This window comes from Triticum dicoccoides, chromosome 7A, assembly GCF_002162155.2.
Source record: "Triticum dicoccoides isolate Atlit2015 ecotype Zavitan chromosome 7A, WEW_v2.0, whole genome shotgun sequence".
Classification (NCBI taxonomy): Eukaryota; Viridiplantae; Streptophyta; class Magnoliopsida; order Poales; family Poaceae; genus Triticum; species Triticum dicoccoides.
Genome location: NC_041392.1, coordinates 739,179,673 through 739,187,236, shown reverse-complemented (window position 1 = coordinate 739,187,236; position 7,564 = coordinate 739,179,673). Strand labels below are relative to the sequence as shown.

The following is a 7,564-nucleotide window of genomic DNA, read 5'->3' as shown; positions in this document are numbered from 1 at the left end:
TTGGCGTGGTGGCCCCAGTTGGGTAGGCCGCTTGCCGATGAGCGTGCACTGCTGACACGGCGTGCTAATGGTGACGCCGAGCCCGCGGCCGCGATGGACGCGTCGGACCGGAAGCCGCTACGCATGACTGGACCCCCGGCCCGTGCGACACGTGTTCGTCTCGGAGAAGAGGGAGGTCGCAGGATACGCCAACGCATGTCCCAGCCCCAGTCGGGTGTTGTCCTCGCCGCCATAGTTACGAGAAGTCGTCGTGACTCGTCAAGCGCCTCGACGCCGCTAGCGCGTTGAACGGATCATGTCACCAAGTCTTGGCTAGCCCATGGCGCCTCCATGGACCGGCGAGACCGAGGGCGAGTGAGGTCGCGCGATGCGGCGGGGCCTCGCCAGACACCGTCGATGATGTAGGCAGGAGGGGGTGGCACACTAGATCGCGCCTGAGAACGGCTGTGTCACCGAGTCCCGACATGATGGTGTTGCCGACGGTCGACGGTGGAGGGTGCACCGGGGACCGTGCATGGACGGCAGCCCCGGTACGTCACACGTCATCATGGGAGTCGTCGAGTAATGCATCGGGAACCATGTACGGGCGGCAGCCCCGACACATCGTCGTCTTGCGTGAAGGGTGCGCTGGGGACCGGATGGGCGGCAACCCCGACACATCGTCACCGGTGAGTAGTGCACCGAGGGCCGCACAGCCCCGGCCCGTCGTCATCGTGAGCGGCGGGCGCACCAGAGGCCGCGCACGCATGACAATCCCAGCCCGTCATCGCCTTAGCGGAGTTGTCGATGGAGAGAGGGTGCGCCGAGGGCTAGGACAGCCCGGCTCATCGCCGCCGGTTCTGAGTCCAACATGAAGGAATCACCGGTGGTTGGACAGGAGAGGCAACCCCCGGCGTCGTCGTCTTTAAGGCAGGCCGGCGTGTGGGAGTCGCCGACGAGGAGTGCGCCGGGAGCTACGCACCAACGACAGCCCGGCGCGTCATCATCGACCTCGCAGGTTCTCCGGTAGAGGGTGTACGTCATTGCACGAGCAGACCGTGTACCGAGGGCTGAACATGAACGGCCGCACCCGGCACAGTTTCGTCGTCTTCAGCGGTAAGAGATAGAGCCGGCGGCCGGCTCCGTCTCCGGCCGTGCGGCCGCAACTCCGCTGGCCACCGTGGAGATGTGCAAATAGAGGAGAGATGGGAGAGATTAGTATCAGTTCTCACCTTGAGAAAAGACGATTGGCATGATGTCAGATCTTCGTCAGCGGCTCCCCTAGGTGCTTCGTGCGTAAACCTGTGAATAGTTTGACATCCAGGCCAAAACCAGTCGAGACTGTACGAGTATAGCTCCAGTGTCCAAACCAATCCAAACCAAAAACTTGTAGCTAGAATCCAAACCAAACCAAACTATACGTATTTCTCACCCAATCCAGCTTAAATTGTTTCCAAGTTTTGGATTAAACCCACAAACTCAAACCATGGACAAAGCACAACAACCGTGTAACTGACTAGTGAGTATCTGCTGCTCGGGTGTTGGAACTTGGATACAAAAAAACTTGAAGAAGGCAGTTGCCGTTTAGGTCATGATCGTTTGCTCAGGGTGTGTTGGTCGCCGGCGTCTCCTATATTAGCTAAAACGGACTCCTGACGCACCGGTCATCACCGGAGACAACAAGATACAGTGGGAGAATGGACACAGAGAATTTGGTCACAGACAAACACCTTGCCGCACCGACGGTTTTTCTGTTTTTCTCCTCGAGCACGAACTCGATCCGCTTGGTACAATACACGTGAGGGAGGGGAGCTTATACGCGCGTGCACTAATGCGCCACGCCGCGCTCTCGACGCACCCCACTCACACACTCGCCATGTTCCATGCTTCACGGCTCGCCCGCCCGACGCGCATGCACGCACTCCCGACGCCCATGCCACGCTGCCGATGCACGCACACACACACACACGCCCATGCCCTGCACGGATCGCTCCTGGCGCACACACGCACGGACAAACACACAGACGCTCCTGTGGCCTGCACGGACCACTCCTGGTGCACACGCACGCCGGTCACCACTGTGCCGGTCATGGCTTATTCCCAACATCCTAGGTTCTACGTACGCCGGCGTCGACATGGTCATGGATGTCACCCTTGTCATCGGCGTGGTCATGGAGGTGCAGCAGGTCCAAGTCAAGATCATCTTCTCCCAAGTCAGAGGCGCCCATGGCACGAGTACGCACGTGGACGAAGCTTGGGCTGGACGATGGATAGATTGACAAGAAGCGACTGAGCGTGCTGGGAAGGCGGTGGCATTTGGACCTTCGCTTGGGACTAGTCCATCAATCCGGTCTCAAACCATAGTTTGCAGCAGTTTTCAACCCATAAGTCTACACCCAACCAAACCTATCCAATCCGTTATTAGCCACAACCCAAACCGAACCAAATTGTTTGTCTATCTAAATCCAGTAGAGACCAAACTAGTGAGACCAAATCAAAAACCAAACCAAAAACTAAGTTTTGATCCAAACTATTTCGAGGTTTATTCGTGTGTGAGTTTTCCATGAATGTAGTGGGTATTTAGAGCATCTCCAACGGCCGCACAAAAATTTGGCTTCCAATAAAAGTTATAGCGCGCCACTTTAGTACTTTTAGTGCGTCGGGACCAACATTGCTTTTGCAGACGCCCAAAAACGCGCGCACAAAAAGCACACAGTGCAAATTATGAAGCGCGCGCAATCCAGAGCCTAAAATATGCTGCACGCGATAGCGTTTTTCATCAAGTCCTAAAAACTTTTAGCGCTACAGCATCTGCTGGAGCTGTACGGCGCCAAAAAAAATAAAATTTTAGTACGTGGAGCTCTTTTTGGACACCTGTCGGAGATGCTCTTATAGGGAGATGGAGACGGGCAGGGCGCTGCACCAGCCGCCGTCACCGTTCCGATATTCTTGGACACGATATGGATGGGACGCAGTTTAGATCAATGCCCGATCCATTCAGCCCCTCGCCCAAGTAGCTTCCTGATCGATTGCGACAGCTTAAGCTGTACGCGTTAGTTCAGAATCCATTTAACTTTTTATCTCTTGCGCCTGCTCTAGTCGGTACAAAAAGTGTTGACCCTAGGCCCTTGAGAGTCTTATTACGTGTTGATTGAGCTCGCCGGCTGGCAAGTTATCCATACGTATTTGTATACGTACACACGCTTGCCGGCGGAGCGTGGGTATTCAGGTACGTACATGCATGAGTGAATACATGTATTACAGCTCTGTACGACCCGGCCTTTACACATACCGTACCAAATCTAATGCACGTACGTGTTTTTTTAACACATGCACGTACGTGTTAGTACGTAGCTTTCCTTGATACATCTGTACGTGTCTTGGTCATGCATGGACAATACAAGCACATGCACTAAAGGCATGCACGTAAGTGATCATCTAAACACACATACGAGGAGACTGTGGACTTAGAAAATTCATTCATTTCTAAGAATACATTTTCTTGCCGAATCACATACAAAAGTATGTCGAACAACTGGCATAAATTTAAAGAATGTACGCGTGCTTCATATTTCTAGTAGCTTTTAGCTGAATCTAAAGGAAATTGACAATCTTAAAGTTGTTGTCTCACGCAGACATGGGCGGTGGATACAAACGAACATGCTTGCAGTAGTCTGGGGTATCACCATCCATGCACAAAGGTAGTGTTTTCCATCAACGAAGCTCCAATGAGTGACATCTTTCTTTCATCAACCAAACATAATGACTTGTATGTTTTGCCTCCAATTTTGCAGGTACGAAATGAGAAGGACGAAGATTTTCTTTCCCTTCTTCATCATTGGTATGAACTTTATGAGAAATATGAAGTCCAGAAAAACAACGCAGTGCTGGGCTTTGGTCAAGCTGAGACGATAGCAGATGACGAAGATGAATCTCTTCCATATGACATATTTGAGGTTGAGAAACTTTTAGACATATGTTATGGTGATCCAACAAAGAATGGTCAAGTAGGCCTCTGCTTTAAGGTATCACTACTTTATTGTTCGACGTTCTTAGAGCATCTCCAACAGGCGCCTAAAACTAGGCCACGCGCTAAAATCCGAGTTTTTTGGACGCCGGATAGCTCCAGCAGAAGCTGTAAAACAGTGCGCGCGCAAAAAATGGTTGCGCATGCTGAAAAACGCTATCAAAAGCTGCAAATTTGAGGCGCTGGTTGCGCTCGCTTCACAATTTACACTGCGTGTTTTTTGGGGCGCAGGTTTTTGGGCATCTGCTAAAGCAATTTTGGGTCCGGCGCACTAAAAGTGCTACAGTGGCGCGCTAAAATTATTTTAGGGCGCGGATTTTTTTTGCACCTGTTGGAGATGCCCTTATGCAAGGTTCTTATATATTACAGAGTTGATATTGTATTGTACCTTCTTTGTATTATTCTACGCTTGTTTCCTACTACGTTAGTGTATAATTTTTTTAAATATGTGATCTCCTTATATATGTGAGGTGCAAAGGATATGGACCTGCTGATGATACATGGGAGCCGATTGACGGCCTGAGTTCTTGTTCATTACATTCTATTTTGATTCTAATCTTTTAATATTGCCTTTTGCTTGTTAAAACTTTCAGTGATTCTCCTAAGTCTATTAAAGAATTCGTTGAGAGTCGATATAGCTAGGGAGGGTATTTTGCTGTTACCTGTAAGTATATATAATACTCTTTTTTGTTCTTTCTTGTTCATTTTGTTGTGGTATCTACTTATGCATATTTCTAATTTTGAAGGGCTCTGTAGATGTTATCAGTGGGGGAATAAATTGTATAAAATCACCACTTTGAGGGCTAGGTTTGCAGAAAACACGTCAAATTTTCTTGACAGAAAGCACCATGTCTTGTGTAATCTTGTTGCAAGAAATACTGATCGGTGGATTTGGCTCTGTTAAGCGTGTTTATGACAGATGGGCCCATCAGTCAGGCTGACGTGGTGCCGCTTAACATTATACTCCACACATGTAACGGTGAAGTTTGCTAACATTGTCATCACGTGTGAAGCCATGTGGGGTCCACCTGCCATTAAAAGAAAAAAAAGGACAAGTATTTGGTCGTGCTCACCTTATCTGCACCAACCCACCATTGCCCGTCCTGCCCCTGACCCCGGTAGAAGCTGCCGCCACTGTTATCACGTCGAGGTTGAGGCAGAGGTCGTCGTTGCTGTGCGGAGATCGCGGTAGGGGGCCGAGGTAGGAGGCCGCCGCCCGTCCCGCGCGAGGCCGAGGCAAAGGCCGACGTCGCCCTTATGCTCTGCTCGGTGACCTACTGCTTCTCTCTATGGCATAACAGGCGCAACACGGTGGACAAGATCATCCTCGGGCCAACCCCCTTCGTCGTCATGGTGCCCCCGTTGTGTGGGGGCGATGCCGCGAAGCTCGACTTCGAGGCTCACCAGTCACCACACCGCCAAGAGGGCAGGGCACTCCATGTCGTTCTCGTTATCGATGGTCAGATGGGCACGGAGGTTGTGCCTGGGGTGCCGGCCGTCCAGGTTCTTGCCGGATCCGAGCTCGGATTTGAGTGGGGAACACGAATATGAGATACGGAAGGCGGCACAGGCTCGGTTCTTGCTAGATCCGGGCGAGGGCGGCCTAACGACGATGAATTTCTGGAGCTTGGGTGCCATGGCGATGGGCGGCGGTGGCGCTCCACCATGCTGCTGGTTCGGGGAGAGAGAGAGAAACTAGGAAGAAGTGAAGAACTAGAGAAAAGGTAGGAGGAAATGCTTACAAGCGGGCCCCACGTCCTGCAAAATAGTTCAATGTAACGGTGTGAGATATTGGTGCCACATCAGCCTGACTGGCGGGCCCCATATGTCATAATCGCGCTCAACCGAGCCAAATGCGCCAATCGGTTATTTTTGAAAAAGATTACACAAGACATGGTGTTTTCTGCAACAAAAATGTAGCAGTGTTTTCTGCAAATCTAGCCCTCAAAGTGGTGGTTTTATGCCATTTACTCTCTGTGGGGGCCTCCTTGCCAAGGCATTAGTGGATTAAACAGGCACAGAACGCACAATGATCCACTTAAGGATGAACGCAACAAACAGTTGGTTGTCTTTATGGATATTGTTGACTATCTGAGTCCCAAATATGTTCTAATGGAAAATGTAGTAGATATACTGAAATTCGAAGATGGTTTCCTTGGAAAGTATGCGCTAAGCCGCCTTGTCGCAATGAATTACCAAGCTAGGCTTGGGATGATGGTTGCCGGAAATTTTGGACTACCACAATATAGGATGCGTGCATTTTCTTCCTTCAGTGGTGTGTCTCTTTTCTATCTTCTTTTTACCTTGTAACACTATACTACTCAACAAGAATGTAGATTTGGCAACACAGGTACTTCCAAAATTCCCACTTCCCACCCATGACGTTGTTAAGCGAGGAGTAGTAGTGCCAAAAGCATTTTCATTAAGATAATACATGAATAACCACCACATTTTTGTAATTTTTTTACTATTGTTTTGTCTTACTATAATGTTGTTCTTTTCAGCAATGTGTCGTTGCATATGACAAAACAAAAGATAAGCACTGGAAGAAAGCTGTTGTCCTTCGAGATGCAATATCTGATTTACCGAAGGTTCACATCATAACATTTTCCTCCTATGCTCATTGTTCCTCCAATGTTACTTGAGCCCATGTGGATTTTATTTTTATGTGTTATATATCATTTTTCCACAGGTAAAAAACAATCAACCTAATGATGTACTGGAGCATCGCAATAACCCCAAAACCGAATTCCAACGCTACATTCAGCTTAATCGTAAAGGTAATCCACCTAGATAACCCCAAAACCGAATTCCAACCCTATACTCATGGCCTGACTATGCCATGAGTTTCATGGAAGGAAAATCATCAAAGTAAGTACGCCAAGGCTCCTTTTTGTATGATTTGTACAACATTGACCATTCATCGACGATCTGATCCTTATTTTGTCTGTTGAGTTGCGGACCATTCAGGCGCATATGGTGGGACGAGATTTCTCCGACTGTTGTCACCAGAGCTGAGCCTCACAACCACGTACATAATGCAAACTTTAAAGATACTGCTCATGTTTCTTGATTCCTGACTGCTGGTTGTTGCTGATCAATGACTGAGCATGCGTTGACGGACATTCTTTGCAGGTCATCTTGCACCCGACGCAGGACCGGGTCCTGACCATCCGCGAGAAGACTGCAAGGCTTCCCAGATTACTACAGGATCTTTGGCACTATAAAGCAGAAGTAAGTTGGTTAGAGCATTACTAGTAGTACCCCTAAAGCCTCAAACCCTCAAAAATAACCGCTTTTTTACGGGTTGAGACAAAAAAATCGCAAAGAATAGAACCCCTCAACCCTTAAACCCTTAAATTTTTTTAGAGGCTCAACCCCTATACTCCTCGTCGACCCGGTTTCCTCTTCGCTTTCGCGCGGGAGGGAGTTTTCAGCTCCCTCCCCAGATCCGCCGCCCTGCCGCCCGCCTCCGGCCGCGCTCCGGCCGCCCTGCCCGCCTCCGGCCACCCCGTTGCGCACCGCCCCGGCCGCCCCTCCGCCTCCACGCCCCGCCCC

General features: G+C 49.9%; 1 pseudogene; it reads left to right on the top strand.

Moving 5' to 3' along the window:
* Window positions 1–514: 514 nt before the first annotated feature.
* LOC119334151 overlaps window positions 515–7,564 on the top strand; it is a 9,698-nt pseudogene continuing 2,648 nt past the window's right edge.